This window comes from Pholcus phalangioides, unplaced genomic scaffold, assembly GCF_987345545.1.
Source record: "Pholcus phalangioides strain wild (caught in Gottingen) unplaced genomic scaffold, Ppha-v1.0 ptg000030l_1, whole genome shotgun sequence".
Taxonomy (NCBI): Eukaryota; Metazoa; Arthropoda; class Arachnida; order Araneae; family Pholcidae; genus Pholcus; species Pholcus phalangioides.
Genome location: NW_028301620.1, coordinates 572,134 through 589,451, shown reverse-complemented (window position 1 = coordinate 589,451; position 17,318 = coordinate 572,134).

Here is a 17,318-nt window from a genome sequence, read left to right as displayed (position 1 = left end):
GTGCTTTGTAGCCTCAGGGACTGAAAAGTCCTTCCAGCAGGACTAAATAGATAAAAATAAATTATAGAATATTTTTTTCTTTCTCTTGCAACAGCACTATTATATTTGTTATATATGTGTTCAAATGTATTTTCGCTTATCTACAAGTTGTATATATCTGAATAATGTTCACAATTAAGTTGCTTTTCGTGAAGCTCAATGTAATACAACCATCGTACATTACTTCTTTTCTTTATTATTATACTCTTTTGCTCTTTCAATACCAAAGCCGCTTGAAAGGACTCTTAATGCAGCTTTGTTCAATACTTTCATCTAAATGGTTTCGTAATCTATGCGTCTGACGAAGTCAAAAATCAAATGATTTATGTTTTTATTACTATTACATTGATTTTCAGTGTGAAAAATGTTTAATATATTAGGGGCAATGAAGGAAAAGCAAAAGCTCTTTTTATAGAATGTTTTATTTCGTTTTGGTACTTGATACCTAGAAAGATAGATGGCTTTTTCTCAGCCCAAGATATCAAGGAAACATTTTATTTTCTGGATATTATGCTGAGGTGAACTCGGAAAAAAAAGTCAACTTGTCTCCGCCGGGACTCTTGAACCCAGGCCCTCTTGCCTTAATTATTTCACGTCCACTTTTATACTCTCTGAATGCTCTTCTTTTCAAGATAAAGGTTACGCACGCTATCCGTGAACCATAGAGGGTGCGATGTACAAACACGCTTTTTTCGAACAAAGGGTATGACGTCGTGCAAAACAGAGGACAGCTTTCTTAGATGTATGTTTGTGTTATAATTTATGTTTCTTGTCTTCGTATAAATAAATTTTGTTTTTTGAGTGTTAAGTTTTAATTTATATTTAATTAAGCAGATATTAATATTTTTGTTAGAGATCATCTTCTACTTTTCTAATTGAATTTGCTGTATCAGTATCTTCTACATAAAGCACTGTATCATCGGCAAATATTATAATTTTTCCATTCAGTCTCAAGTTACATAAATCATTTATATATATCAAAAATAAGATCAAAACAGAACCCTGAGGTGCCCCTTTTTCACTTCTTGAAAAGTACTAACTTTTTGAATAACAACTGCTTGTTTCCTGTTGCAATAATATGATTTAAACCATTCAAGTATGTTTCCTCTCACTCCTATTTCAAATAGTTTATTTGTTAAAATGTCCAAATTGAATCGAATGCTCTTTTCAAATCTAGGAACATAGTTATGGAACATTTATTATTGTTGAATCCATTGTTTAAATAGTTAGTTAGATCAAGTATCGCCATTTCTGTATTTTTTTTTTTTTTTTGAAATCCATATTGGTTAGTTGAGAAAATTTTTTGTCTATTTAGGAAATCGAGTAGCTGGTTTTTTATACATTTTTCAATTATTTTTGAGAAGACGGGAAGTATTGATGTTGGTCTGTAATTTGTCAAATCATTACTATCTCCTGCTTTATATATGGGATGGACTAGAGAGTATTTCAAATCATGGTATAATATTCCATTCAATACAGAATGATCAATTAATTTTTTTATTGTAGCCTACTTAAGTGGTATTTTGCAATTATTTTAAACCACTTCAATCGGGATTGTTTATTTCGGAAAGATTCAGCTGCTAAGCAGTTTGAATCGGCTGCTGTGACTTTCGCTGTCGATGGTGTCAACCAGGGGTTCTTCATCGAGGATTCCGGTGCTACGTCATACATGTGTAGCAAGCAGGAATGGTTTCGATGACATCATATAATGGAACTGTTGACTATGCTTCAAAAACTGAACGGTTGAATATTCAAGAAATTGGAACCGTCGTTGGTTAACTTGACGGGAGAAACCTGACCCTGGACAACATGCTGTATTTTCCAGACCTCAACGGTGAGCTGATGTCTGTGAAACAAATTCACGCAGCTGGATTTGCGGTTATATTCTCAGAAAGCGGTGTTCGTGTCTGGAGGGAAAATCAAAGTTTCATCATAGCTCAACTCAACAGCAAAGGGACAGTATGTAAGTGGTTTCTCTCCTCGCATATCTTCATCGTATGTTGCCGAATGTAATGACAAACTGTGGCATCGAAGGGTGGGTCATCTGTCAAACTCATCTGTGAAAGAACCTGGGCTTCCGGTTGAAGCTCCATTTTGTGACGTCTTTACATTTTCCAAACAAAGCGCTGAACCGATTGGGAAAGGACCAAGAAAAAGAGAAACCGAACCTATGGTGACGGTGCACACATGTTTGTTTGTTTCCCGATCACTCCAGCGACCCACGCGGTTGAGAAATATTTCATCACTTTCATTGACGATTACTCACGATTCATGGAGGTTCGATTGCTGAAAAAGAAAAGTGAGGTTCCTACAGAACTGATAAAATTTCTGAAGCTGATACTTCTGTGAAGAAAATAAGATGTGATATTCCCAGCTAATATGTGAAAAGTAAACTTGTTCGTTATGCAATAGAAAATGGTATCACCATTGATCCTGCTTCTCCTTATATACTCTAATGTCAAACAGAGTTGCTGAACGAGCGAATCGAACTTTGTTGGACAAAGAGCGTCCCTCATCTTTGAAGCCAACTTGCCAAAATAAATGTGGGGTGAAGCGATTCGAGCTGCTGCGTACTTGAATAATCGAATTCCCAGCAATACCTTAAAGAACTGTACACCGTACAAACTGAAGTTGGGATCTGATCTTGATCTAAGCAATATTCGAGATTTTGGATGTAGCGCGTACATACCAACTCCTGCAAATCTAAGAAAGAAACTGGATGAGAGATCGAAGAAAATGATTTTCGTTGGATACTCTTCAATGGGATATCGACTCATGGATCCAGAGATGAAACGTATCATGGTCTCCAGAAATGTGAAATTTAATGAAAAAATAAGGCCGTCATCGATGACAACATAGACGACCCGAACGATGATGCAATCGTGAAAGATAATTTCTCTTCTCAGGACAGTGATGGCAATCCAACAAAGAAGGAAAATGACGAAATCGATCATGCCACACCAGAACGAAGAAGAACATCCGAAAGGGAAACGAAACGACCGATCCGGTATCCTGATGCCTATATGTCAATGATTGTCTGTTAAGAAACGCTTGACTGCAACGATATTCAATGTCTTTCGAAGGAGAAACAGAGACCCTGGAAGCAAGCCATAATAGACGAAGAGATGAAATGCATTATCAAGAACGACGTGTGGACTCTGGAGGAAATTCCTAGAGGAAAGCAATCAATCTCATGCAAGTGGGTCTGCAGAAAGAAACGCGATTGCAAGCTTTGTGCTTGCAATCGCGGCTTCCTGCAGAAAGGACTGGCTTACAAAGAAACATATTCGCTAGTCATCGATATCTCGCCTTTGCGACTTGTACTCGTCATGATACTTCAAGAGAATCTACATGTGTTTGTGTTAGATGTGAAAGCCGCGTTCTTGAACGGCGACTTAAATGAAGTGATCTACATGGATCTCATGGATCTCAGGAATACGACGACGACAGTGGCTGGGAGTGCAAGCTGAAGAAAAATCTCTTCGGATTGAGACAGCGTCCACGCCAGTGGTATCAGAAATTTGTCAACTTCGTGGTCAAAGTAGGTTTCGTTCAATCTATTTCTGAACCGTGTATTTTTATCCGAAATTTTAATGATGCTAAGAAAATTATCATTGCTTTGTATGTTGATGATTTGTTAATTGCCGGCTCAGATGATAAGGAGCTTAAAATAATTATTGATTCGTTGTCGAAAGAATTTGAAGTGTCAAAATGCGAATTAGCAACAGAATTCTTAGGTATTCATATGCGAAACTTTCTTCTGATTATTTATATCTTGATCAGAAATCCTATATTTTAAGATTGTAACAGAAATTTAATATGAATGAATGCAAACCCAGTGCTGTTCCAATGGAACCAAAATCAACATCTGCTAATTTCATGAATGAGCATTTGTTCGAAGGATCGTAGGTTCTTTGTTTGCTGTCAATTGTTTGAGTCAGCTCCAAGAGCATCCAACTGACGTTGCCTTTAGTGCTTTGAAAAGGGAACGGTTAACATGAAAATATGAAATATAAAATAAACGATTCCCCTGTTTTGAAGTTGTCTGTTCATGTCAATGAGCAAATCCCAATGATAGAAAATCAGTCTCAGGTAATGTTATTATGATAAATTACTGTCCTATATCGTGGTCGTGCAAGAAGCAAAAGCGTATTCCTTTGTCTTCCACCGAAACAGAAGTTCAAAAACGTATTGTATATGAAGGTTATCAATCTTGCATTAAATGTGTAAGATGAGAATAGTCATGGTAGGCTAAATCACTTGGACATCGAGTTCAAGTTTGCACGTGATGTCATCAAAGAAAATAATATTCAAATTGAATATGTTCGTACTGAATTGCTGATATGCTCACAAAAGTATTGACCAAATTTGTATTGTCTGAACTTATGCATGTTTTTTTGAAATGTGCGATTAAGGGTGGGTGTTATAAATGTAATCTCACAAGTTTATGTTAAATATGTATGAGTATAGATGACGCTGCATGTCCATGAACCGGTCGTTTCTAGTTATCTGCGTAGGTGTGTGTGTGCGCTTGTATATTTTGTCCTGTTTTATATAATAAATAGTCTTCTTCCTGACATCGACTCGTTCGCACTTCTCTCATTAACAGCCTTTGTGTGAGTTTATCAAAAATAAATAAATAAATAATTGGTAAAAGAAATTATTTTAAAAATATAGAAAGTAGTTCCAAAATTAATAAAAATATATATATATATATGCAGTATATATATATAACTGATGAATAAGTTAATAAAATGTCATTAATATAATTGATAAATACCAATAACAAGTTTTGTTATTGGTATATTTTTCTCAGCCACCTCGTTGGGCATTTTGAAACTTGACTTTAGTGGGTTTCATGCAATTGGTAACAGCATGTTTCGTTTTGTCCACACTTCTTTCGCATTTATGAAGGGAGTGGGAAAAAACAACGCAAAACGTATTTCAGAAACAAAAAAACTCTTTCTCTCGAAGCTATTTCTTCTCTCTGCGAGAAATTTGTTTCCATTGAAATAAAATGCGGAAATGAAATGCCCTTTTGCAGGAAATGTCGGCAGCATTTTTGCATCGCAAAGTTCTCACGGGTGATCGGTCTTTTCTTTAACCGCGATTTGAATGATGTCAATACCATTGACGTATGACATCGTCGACGTTAGAACGATGAAAACGGGTGTAATATTTTTCTCGTCGATACTTCTATGCTTCGGTAACAAAAGAAAAGACATTCCCGCAATCTCCCTCCTCCTTAGGAAGCATGGGAAAACACCGCAGTCGAAATGCGCACATTTTATCAAGTGAGGCTTGAGATTCCGCCAGACATTCCAACACATGATTCACGTGTTTTTTGCATGATTTGATGTTCTTTTGTGTTGTGACCAGAGGCGGATTTAGGGCTTTGTCGCTTGCGGGCTACGTAAATTTTGCTGCCCTTTTCCATTCTTGCCTAATTTTATTGACCACTCATTTTTCAAATATGCCGCCCTAGGCTACAGCTCACTCATACCCCTCCCCCTCCGCTCCCAGTAAATATGCTTCTAGGTCACGCTCATGGTCACTCACATGCTTGCACTCTTCCTTGGTTACTCATTTGGTCACACACTGGCCGGTACCGGGCCCTGGATGAATGAATGAATGAATGAATGAATGAACGCCAGAACTTTGCCACTGGACTTATCCCGTTGCCGAGATCTCTTCCAGCCCAGCTTCGTGGCAGAGTCCGGAACGCTTTATTTTGTGTCAAAGAAAAAAACAAAAAAAAACATACAAAATTTTTACAACATATTTTCCCCGGACAATTGGGTACTGTCGCGATTAACGAATTTTGTGGTGATTACAGACGAGATGGGATTGGGAGTTGGAGAAGTTACGGGGTTTAGTTAAGATGAATGTACGCATATTAGGATGGAGGTCGGTACCGGGCCCTGGCAAAGGTGAAACCGGACCGTGAGTAATGCTTTCATTTTTTTCTATTAATTCCCTTAGTCGTGGTTATGTCCGAGCCTTAGAAACAAATTAATTAAATCGACCGCGAAATTCTAACCGTTGAAAAACCACTGCTCTAGATCGCTCTTTTAGTCGCTCACCGAAATCGTTACTCACTCCCTAGGTTACTTATCAAACGGGCATCTCACTGTCTAGATGATACCTTAATATATTATCCTGTGAATCATAATTCTATATATATCTTGCATCATTCATATATTCATATGTATATATATTCGGCTTGTTATCTTTTTTATAATTTTTTTTTTCTTTTTAACTGTGATGTTTGACAAAGCCCGTTATACTGATTGTTGTTAATTCCCACTCCTGAACCTCCCCAACATTTATCTATATGCCGTGCGGTGCTCTTTCTATATTATCGTTTTAGGTGGATGATGCAACTGCTCAATGTGGAGAGACTCCAGAATAGGATTAGACTGGTTACTTGACCAGCAACTAGGGATTGAGTGCAGTGATGATAATGGTTTAATACGTGTCGCTGGATGAGGAACGGACGTACGGTTCTTCCCCGTTGATCCGATGGAGTGACGGATGGTGCCGTCCTGCTGTACGTCCGGCGGGACCATGGGCTGCCAGGGTGTTCGTACTGGTCATTTGCGTGGGTCGGAAGTCCGGTGATGCGATGCCGGCCGGCGTTCGACCGGTGGTCTTGATGGCTGACGGGGCTTTCCTTTTTCCAACATGGCCCAGCCGTAAGGCGACCTACTTATATCCCACAAGGGACAGAGCGGGGGCCATGTTTGGTGTTTGTGCTCACTGTCTAGGTTACTCCCATGCTCAATCACTCTCTAGATTTTTGGTTACTCACATGCCTGCACACTACATTGGTCGATTTTTTTGGCCGCTCATCAACCCATTCCTTCACACTTTAGGTCACTCCTTCGGCCAATCACATGATCGCAAACTCTGTAGGTCACTCGTTTTGTCAGTCACTTATCAAGTCCCTCGGCAGACGCGTATTACTTTTATACGGTTTTACCGACTGTGTGCTATTATAGAAATTTTCCACCCTTCCCCCAATCTACTCTAATTTTCTTGACCACTCCTTCCGCAAATTTGCCACCCTCCAGACAAACCGTGACCCCATCTCTGTTCCCCATACGAGAATATAAGCTGGCTCGTCTCTTGGATTGGATTGGATTGGATTTTAAATTTATTGGCGCAAGGACCAATTTGGTCAAACTGCGCCAAAACAAATATAAAATTAGGAAAAATGTCCTTTTGTCATGTCAAAAACTAAAACTGTGCATGATAAAAAAGCAACATGAAACAAAAAACAATGACATAAATTGTAAAAACTATAATTTGTCGTATAAACCAATGGCTTCGATGAATTTAAAAATGCGAGATGCATCGCTATTGTCATTTAAAATATCATGAAGTGAAAGATGACTATGACCAAAAGCGGTCGTAAAATGATGACGGTGATGTGAACAAGTAAAAGCATGAGCAATGGTCAATGGACTTTGACAATGAGGGCACTCTGGTTGGCTCTCTCGTAATAATAAATATGATTGTGTAAGGCGACTGTGTCCTATGCGTAACCGGGCAAGCAGAACTTCCTCCTTTCGGTTAGTCCTGCAGCTCGAACACCAAAGGCCAAGTGAAGGCTTGATGGCATGAAGTTTATTATTTATTTGATTGTTCCAGTGCTCCTGCCAGCGGTGATGCATCACTTCCCGGAGGATTGATAAGTGGTCACTAGCAGGTATCAAAAGGCTATTATCAACGTTAGTTGTTGTTCGAGCTGCGTTGTCTGCTTTCTCGTTGTCCGGTATTCCTACGTGACCTGGTACCCAGTAAAATTTTACTGTGGTACCATGATGAGTGAGGTAATGTAGTTCATGAAAAATGGCATGAATGAATGGATGAGTGTGAAACGTACAGGAACACAGTGCTTGTAATGCGCTGAGAGAGTCACTATAAATGATGGATCGTCGGTGGCGTTTGCGTCGTATATGACGTAGAGCCTGAAGGACTGCGTACAGCTCTGTCGAATAAATAGAAAATATGTCGGGAAGTTTGAAAGATGTCTCCTCACAGCAGATGTAGGCACAACCGACATGCCCAGGGCTCTTTGAGCCGTCGGTATATATGGGGAAGTACCTGTTGTACCTAACCCTGTGCCTAAAGAATATCTGTCGATATATGACATCTGCTGTGGTGGCTCTAGGGTATAATGATAATGAACGAGAGACATCTGGCAGAGACTGCTCCCATGGTGCAAGTTGCCAAGCAACTGGGGCCACACGACTGATGTCTAATTCTAGTTCTTCCACAAGTGCCCTCATACGAAGACCGTAAGATGGAACACATGAAGGTCGAGCAGCAAAAAGTTTATGAAATGAGGGATTAAAAACGGCACGATGAAGTGGATGATCTGGAAAAGACTTCATCTTGATAAAATATTTCAAGGAATGTTGCTGGCGTCTTGATGTCAGTGATGGCTCGTTGAATTCGACATACAGGCTCTCCATTGGAGACGTCCGGAAAGCTACAGAACAAATCCGCAGGGCGAGATAGTGGACTGGGTCGAGCACACTCAGATAGCTCCGAGGTGCCGACCCGTATACAATGGAGCCGTAGTCGAGCTTCGATCTTATTAAAGCTTTATATAAGTGGAGGAACGACTTACGGTCAGCTCCCCACGATGTAGAACAGCACCGAAATGGGCGGCAATGGTGTCCGCAATATCCCTCACATCGCTAATGATAGTGCCATTGGTATTCAAAATAGTGAGAGGATGAGACTGATAATGACCATTGATTTTTCGGATCAGGTCCCAAATAATTTTGGATGAAGTTGATGAATTGATTCCTGTCGTAAACTTTTGCCAGGACTCGCGTTGAGCCTGGAGCCTGGTTCTTCTCGCTATCGCCTTCGCTTTTAAAAATGCCAACTTATTATCATGGGTAGGGTACCGCCGGAACCTACTCCATGCTTTCTTTTGAGCTTTAATAGTGAGATTACATTCATGGTTCCACCAAGGTTTAGGAAATTTCGGAGGTTTCGAGGAGATTTTCGGAATTGTTTCATTTGCTGCAGAGATCATGCAACTGGTCACAAGTTCGACACAGTGGTCGACGTCGGGTTGCGAGACCATATCCTCCGTGATTTCTGCCTTGATCGTGAAGTCTGCCCATCGGGCGGCCACAAGCTTCCACCGAGGAGGTCCCTCAGGTATGCTATGGCGTCGATCAAGGCACTTAACCACTAGAGGGAAATGATTGCCGACGAATGACAACCGACCAGGACCAGTTGGGCAAGAGTGTAGGTGAACATAACGATAAATCTATTGCAGTGAAACTATTGTTTGGGGCATGGAAATGAGTGAAACTGCCATCATTTATGATGGCGAGGTCCATGTCGTCTAACAGCCGTTCAACCATTTCCCTACGAAGGGTGTTGCTGTTAGAACCCCATATCATGTTATGAGAATTGAAGTCTCCAAGAAGAAAAAATGGTGGTGGTAATTGATCAATCAGATCTTCTAGATCTCTCTGTAAGATGGTGTTATTTGGTGGCAAATAAATGGAACAGATTATTCATCTTTATATCAAGGTTAGAGGACTCTTAGGCCTGTAGAGATTTCCACAGCGATGGCTTGCAGGTTCGTGCGCAGCGTTAGAACGCGCGACGACACGTGATGTGGAACCAGCAGAGCAACACCGCGGCAGGCTCTACTCCCGTCATCGTAATCAATACGGAAAAGGGAATGTCGCCTGATGTTCCATGTCTCCGAGGGCTTCGTAAAAGTTTCATGGATTGCCACGCAAACAGGATGATATCGCTTGATCAAATCCTTGAGATCTTCATAATTGGATCTAAGACCACGAATGTTCCATTGAATTATGTTGGCCATAAATTTAAATTTCAAATAGAAGTAGACGGTTCAAGGTCCTTAAATTTATTCCGGCCAATCTTGCGCCGGGTAGTACCTGATTCTGTAGGATTGTCAAGATCCATGTCACCAATCGATGTGTCATCGATAAGTGACACATTGTTAACGGTGGGATGTGTCAAAGCTCTCTGTATGGCTTTTTCGGAATACCCCGTCTTGAAAGGTTTCTTTTTTGTTTTATTTCCAGAACTAATTTTCGGTTTTGTACCAGTAGATATTTTGAATGTGTTCGCTGTTGCTTTTCCCGCTTCTTCTTCGGAGGTAGTGGACTCCCTCCGGAATCCAGCGGAGCAACAGCAGCCACAACTATTGCATGGTTGATTGGATGAAGTTTGAGTGGACGTGTTAGCAATTGGTTCGGTCTGAGTTGTAATAGAAACTTTTGTTACACTGTTAATCTTGTTAGTAGTCGGTGATTGTGAAGTCGTATTGGCGTATGATTTAAAAACTATTGGAGCTTGGTTATATGTTATGTGACGACGTGCTCCGATATACGAGATGTTATTAAGGACCTTGATCTTCTGGATCTTTTTTTCTTCGTTCCATTTCGGGCATTTTCTGTCAAATGCGGGGTGAATGTCATCGCAATTGACGCACTTGAATGATGTTGAAATGCAGTTGTCCGAAATGTGGTCCTTCTCACCGCATTTTGCGCAGGTGGGTTGACTGCGGCACGCCGTTCGTGAGTGACCGAATTTCTGGCAGTTGAAGCATCTTACGGGGTTAGGTATGTATGGCCGGATTTTGAGGCTGTAATAGCCAATCTTGATATCTTTCGGCAATGTTGGTGATGAAAATGTCAGGATTATGCTACGTGATGGAGCTGGATTGCCATCTTTGCGGCTCATGATATGTTTGGCAGATGTTACGCCTTGAGACGCCAGCTCCTCTGTTAGTAGTTCTTCATCCATATTAATCAAGTTAGTATCTGAAATCACACCACGTGAATAATTCAACGTGGGATGGATTTTGACTGTTATGGGCATATTTGCAAGAGATGTGAGCTTTTGAATGAGTTCGGATTGTTTAGATATGTTAGTTTCAATGAGAAGGTCTCCTGAACGAAGAGCCTTCACTGATTTTAATGTGCCTATTGCGCCATAGAGATCTTTGTCTATTACGAATGGTGACACTTTGGCCAGCGGTTTATCAGTATCTGAAGAATGCAAGAAGAAAAATGAAATGATAGGATCTGGTTCAGTAACAATTGTTTCACTCATGGCAGTTCTTTGACGTTTTGGTGCATTTGAATTTTTCCCCATTTTGGAGATAGTTTATTCGGCCCCTACCGAACATGCCCACCATGGAGCCCTACGAGAGGACGCGCACACCTAACTGGTGAAGGTTAGTAGCAACGTCAGGTTAGGTAGGAACTGTACACCACCGAAACAGACGCGTTCAAGATCCAAGATCGTCGTGAAGCAGCACCAACAAACCTGAACGACGTCCGGCAGGCCCGGTCCCTCTACCTGCCCAGTAGTGTAACCCCTTCAGCCACCGAGGCGACCAGCCGATTGACCCAGACGGGGCTAATCCGGGCCTCCCGTTTCGGCTGAATCCGAGGCCAAAGCTAGCGCATCAGGCTAACCAGGATCCCCATCTCCAGCCTTACGGGTCTCCACGCACGGCAAACACGCAGGTAGACAGCGTCCCGGATGGAGCATACGCTAGAAGCAATGCCCCATCCGGGAAGACCCCTCTCCGCTTGAGCGGGGCCCACAATGAGGGGTTGGAGACAAAAGACATAAACATGTGCAGGACAAAACGAGACGCAAGACATGTACTGCAAGATGTGTAGAAAAAAACATGTAATTTGGGCTATTGAAGGTGAAGTATATACTTCACCGCTTTTTGTGCTCATATGAGCACAAAAAGCGATGACAATGACGTGTGATAGATTTGGCGTTACCCAGAGTGCACCACGAGGAGGCCTATTACATTACACCCCCTGGCTCGTCTCAGGAGACGTGGGCTGGTATAGTCCGCTAAGCCCCAACCCATAAATGCACCTTTGGTTATGGCAAGTGAAGTCTCACACAGGCAAGTGTTTATTTCTAGAACCGAAACTCATTTTTACAATTCTCTTCTTCCTTAGACATATGTTTTACTTTTAAATTGCTTCCGTTTCAAAGCGAAAAGAAGTTGAAGCACAAATACTAAAAAAGTAATGCTTCGAGAAACGAAAACAGGATCAATTATTTACTTATTTTTTATTTTTCAGATGATTATTCGATAATAAATGCATTGAATTATAATTAGTATTTAAATCTTTTCAATCGTATTCGATAAAAATTGTATTGCCGTTTGGGCGAGCACAATGTTTCCCCAGAGAAAAAAAAAACCCGACACACAGTTATAGAAAGCGCTCTTCTGATATTGCAAATCGGAATGATATCGGAAATGAATAGGAATGAGTTTGAAACTCACTTGTTTCGAAGATTTCCCATGATTTTTGTAGATGTGCTTAATGTCTTCTCAAAAGTCCTACGCCCTCTTTCTAGGAAAAATCCATGGCATATTAGACTACTACTACTAAACCACACATGCACCTCGTCCATATTCTTCTATGGAATTCCTAACGAATGAGTACATGTTGGAATGTACGTGTGTGTGTTGTGAACCTAACGTGGTTTCTTTCTTAGTAATCCTCGTTATAGTACTGCCATCTATTTGTCGAAATATGAATGAAATTTAATGAATGAATGACTATTTGTATCGCTGTAGGCCTGTTGCTTTCTGTGGCGATACTTTTTAATTGGGAGATAGACTCGCATTCGCGCCTCGAAGTTGAAATCCACAGAAAACCAACTTCAGCCGACCACTACTATGTCACCTGTGGCTTTCGAACCCGGATCCTGCATTTGTGTCTCTTTGCCGGTTTCGGGTCCTCGTGATGTGAGTCCGTCATTATCACCACGCGACTATCGCAACGGCTGGCATATTAGACTGTAATTGAAGACGTGGGTGCAAGAACCAGACAGCTCCACTTTTTTTCCGATTTTCACCTTTTCACTTACTCCTATAAAGTAAAAAGATCCTCTATCAATCAGCCAGTCATTATTGTCCAGTGATGGTAATATTAATGATGGTGATTTCTTAGTACATTTTAAGTGAGTCAATTAACAGCGTAATAATAACTGCTGTTTTTTATGTGATTTTGGTAAAGAAATTTTTAAAGAAAATGGGCAAAATTCATGATTGATTTAAAATCTTTCTCTTGATTTTTTTTCTATAAACTTATTGCAAGTTACTTCTTGTAACTATGCAGTTTTAATGTTTAAATAACGAGTGAGTTTTTGGGTTCCCAATAAGATTTTATTAGTAAGCCTGGCCACAAAATTCCAGTGTTGAGTGGAAAAAATCAGACAGCTCCATTCTTTGTGTCTCAATTAAAAAAAACCAGGATGAAAAAGTAAAACCGGCCTGTGATAAAGAAAAATGTTATTAATGTTCCACCCGAAATTGATAAGTTTTGAAAAGTGTTGAACACTTTTTACAGCGTTTTTTGTCCGTCCTGTATTTTTTTTTAATATTTTAATAACTATATGCCCTTTGCAACATAAATGACTACTAATCTGAGTACTACACGTTACTTAAAAGCTTTTTCTAACTTTAAGTATATCTCTAGGATTAATGGTTCGAAAGTAAAATGTCGTACCCCCTGTTTGCTAGGTACCCTGTATATAAATCAATATTTTATCTCACAGAAATGTCTGAGTCATCGATTTAAATTAATGTTTTCTATTCAATATCTCCATTGCCATTGTACGTGAGGGTCTGTATTGGGGCCCACTTATGGCGTTCACTTATGATATCCCGTAGGGTTTCCAAGTTCTCGACATTTTGAAGCCATCGAACGGGAAATCGAATTTCCCGAGAGTTCTCCAGAATTCCCGGCATCACTTATTTACGCTGTGACCCCATTTATCCGACTTCTTCCGTTTATACGACGTTTTTTCGGCCTAGCTTGCTCTATACTTTTTAAACTTAAAATATTTTATTTATGCGCCACACAACGTCAATTACACGATGTTCTGAGGACACTAATGCCAAATTTTACAATTGATTGATAATATATTATCATTATATTTATATTATTATTAGAGCCCGGAAGTTCAGGCAAAATGTTATCAATGCCTATTTTTAAGCTTTTCTGAAAAAATTTATTTTTTGAACTTTTTCTGCCATAAATGGCCATTTTTACAGTTTTAAGTTTATTGGTGCATTTCAGAAGCCATAATATGCAAACTTGGATATTTGAAGCATTGATAACAAAGGAAATGTTTTTAAAAAATTTTCCCAAATCTCAGTATCAATTATCATGAGAAAGTCTTCCTTCTCCCCCCCCCCCCCCCCCCCGTCCTTTCAGTCCCATTTAAATGATCTGAGAGATAGGGAACTTGGTGTTGCCATACATTAACTTTGCTTTGACCGGATGATGTTAGACACGAATGATTTTGTTGTAGATGAACGCAGCCCGTATTAGAAAAGCAGAGGAAAATTGGCAATTTGTTTTTCTAAATGCTTCGTTATGTCTCGCTCAAGAATTGGACGGTATTGTATGTGTTTAGTTGACTCATGATTGTCCCAAGAGGTCATCAGTTGACGTCATGACTCCCACAAGGCGAGGTGGAGAAGACAGGGCTCTGGGGCCCATGTTGTTTTGATTTTGTTTTTTACACCAAAAATGCACTGCAAACAACCATACCTATTTAATTATTTATTTATTTTTGTATTTTTTGGTATTTGATTAAATTTACCAGAGTCGCCCTCACGGGGTATGACACAAATGAGGCCACACAGGGCCCCATTCTTGGAGGAGTCCGGCATACATATGAGGGAATTTATAAAATTATATTATTTTTTACAACAGTAGAAAAGGGTAACTATGTATCAACTATAGAAATGATACTGATTGTTCCAAATAATAAATCAAATAAACGAGAATTATTCGCAACTCGAAGTCACCCCACAGATCATTTTCTCTTCGGGCCCCGCGTCTGGTAATGAAATTCTTTATTTATTTATTTAGCAAAAGAGATGTACAAGCTTACATGTACAAACAAAGACAACTTTTCATCCAAGGAGAACATGACTGTCACATACTGGATGATTGGTTATTAATAAAAAAAAGTACAATGTGTAAAGGGGGAAAAATACCTATATGTATATACACTTGTATATAAACACAAATATAAATAGAGGGAGGGAAATTGATAGTTAAATATCAAGTAATAGATGGGTGAAGGAGGAAAAACAAAATTAGTAGTAACATCATTGTGGCAACGCGTGGTGGGTGCATTTTAAATATCAAAATTAGAGATAATAAGAATGATTTGAATAATTGAGCTACTCTCGGAAAGGAAATATTTAAGATGTTGATAAATATAATGGCAGAAAATCAATTACTTTAATTTAGTGTGGGAGGCAAATTCTTTGGAAAAAACAAAAGACTGTTAATAAATGGAATAGCTTACCCCCGGAGGTAGTAAATTGTAACACAATTGACACGTTTAAAAAGAAATACGATAAACATGTTTGGGTAAATCGAGAAGCTATCCATTCTTAGAATAAGACAACCATAAGTATTCTTTATGGGCATTGTATAATATTTTATCATGTGTATATATTGTTTATAATTTGTGTTAATTGCATTTTTAATGGGGTTGCTGTATTTTTGAAACATATGACATCCATATTTTTATGGGCATCTTTTTATCAGCCACCTCGTTGGGCATTTTGCCTGTTGTGGCGTTGTATTTGTATAAAAGTGCACGGAAATATCGTCAATAGATATCTTTTGAGGTACTTTTTGTAGGTATATAGAGAGGAAGCATTCTTAATTTCAATGGGAAGAGAGTTATAAAACTTAGGTATTAAGTAAGAGAAATGAATTTTTTTAATGTTGTTGTTGGAGTATTGACGTTGAAAGAGAAGCAACAGGGATTTAAAGAATGCAAGTATCTAAGGGGTAGAATTTCTATACTTTTGAAGAGAGTGATGGAAGGGGTATAACAGTCATTAAAAATTTAGCCTTATAATTTTCTTCTGTAGTGATATAATGGTTTAAGTTAGTCAAATAGTCACTACACCAAATAGGTAAACCGTATAATTAGAAAGAATGGAACAGTGAGTAGTAAAGGGTGATTACAAAAGAGCGGTTAATGGTGACCCTGAAATTGATCTGAGGGACCTCAAATACTTTATTTTGGGCTTGAAATAAATTTAACTTGGATAATAATGCAGTTATTATAAATCAAAAGTAAAACGGTAGATGGATTAAGTGCAACCAATTTTTCAGCTGGTTTTTGAACCATTAATACCTTAGTTTTTAGTTATATTTCCTTCCTTCCAAAAATTATAAATGCCTGTTTTTAGTGCCTATTTTAAGTAAATCAAGTGCCTTTTTGCCTGCCTATTTCGACCTTTTTTCGTGCCTAAACTTCCGAGGTCCAATTATTATAATATTATTTATCCATACATTTAAATGTAGCAGATGTAGAAATTTTTGCGTTAAAGGGTGAATTGGCACTCGTGCTTGTGTACTCAATTCTGCTGGTGGAGGCACTGGCACCGGGTCCTAAATTCCATTGCAGTTTGGCCAGGATCCGAAAATCTTACACGATTTCTTGTTTTTCTTGTTGCAGATTAAATTAAATTCAAGCAATATGAGATTTTATTTTCTCTCATTTTCCTACAGTTAGCAAAGAAAAAGAAAGAATGACTTACCTTTTTTGTATAGTTTGAATTCCAACTTGCATATGCAGCATTAAGATGGCTTCATTTCAATTATACTGATCGCATGCTTACACATCACTCTTAATCATTACTGATATAAACATAATAATTCATACCCACTAACACATTATAAGCAATCGAGAATTCTGCGTTTTAAACTGAGTGTAAACGTTTGGGATTCGTAGCGTCAGCTGCATAGTGATTCCTCCCTCCCCCCCCCCTCTCTTATACATCACGGTTTTTGTTTTTCTCTAAAGGCGGAGGATCATGGTCAGTGGTCATCCCACTTAAAAAAAGAAAAAAAGCAACCCCCGCTATCACTCTTTTATTATCCTGTAGGATTGCTTAAAAACAGGGAGTCAATTGTGAACGAAAAATTTTCTCAATGAAGGGGAAAATATATGCACGAAAATGGACATCTTAAAGCCATAACACTTCATCTCTCAGTCACTTGCAGGTGATTAGGCGAAAAGGACAAAAGAATACGTTTTCAAGCATTAGGCCCCTTTCACACGGAGTGGATGCGGACGCGGGTCCGCATACCCTTTCACACGAGCACTAAAGATGCGGTTCGCCCGCATCTTTAGTTTGAAATTCGTGCATAAAACTATTTTTTCGCAATTTTTGTCATTTTTTT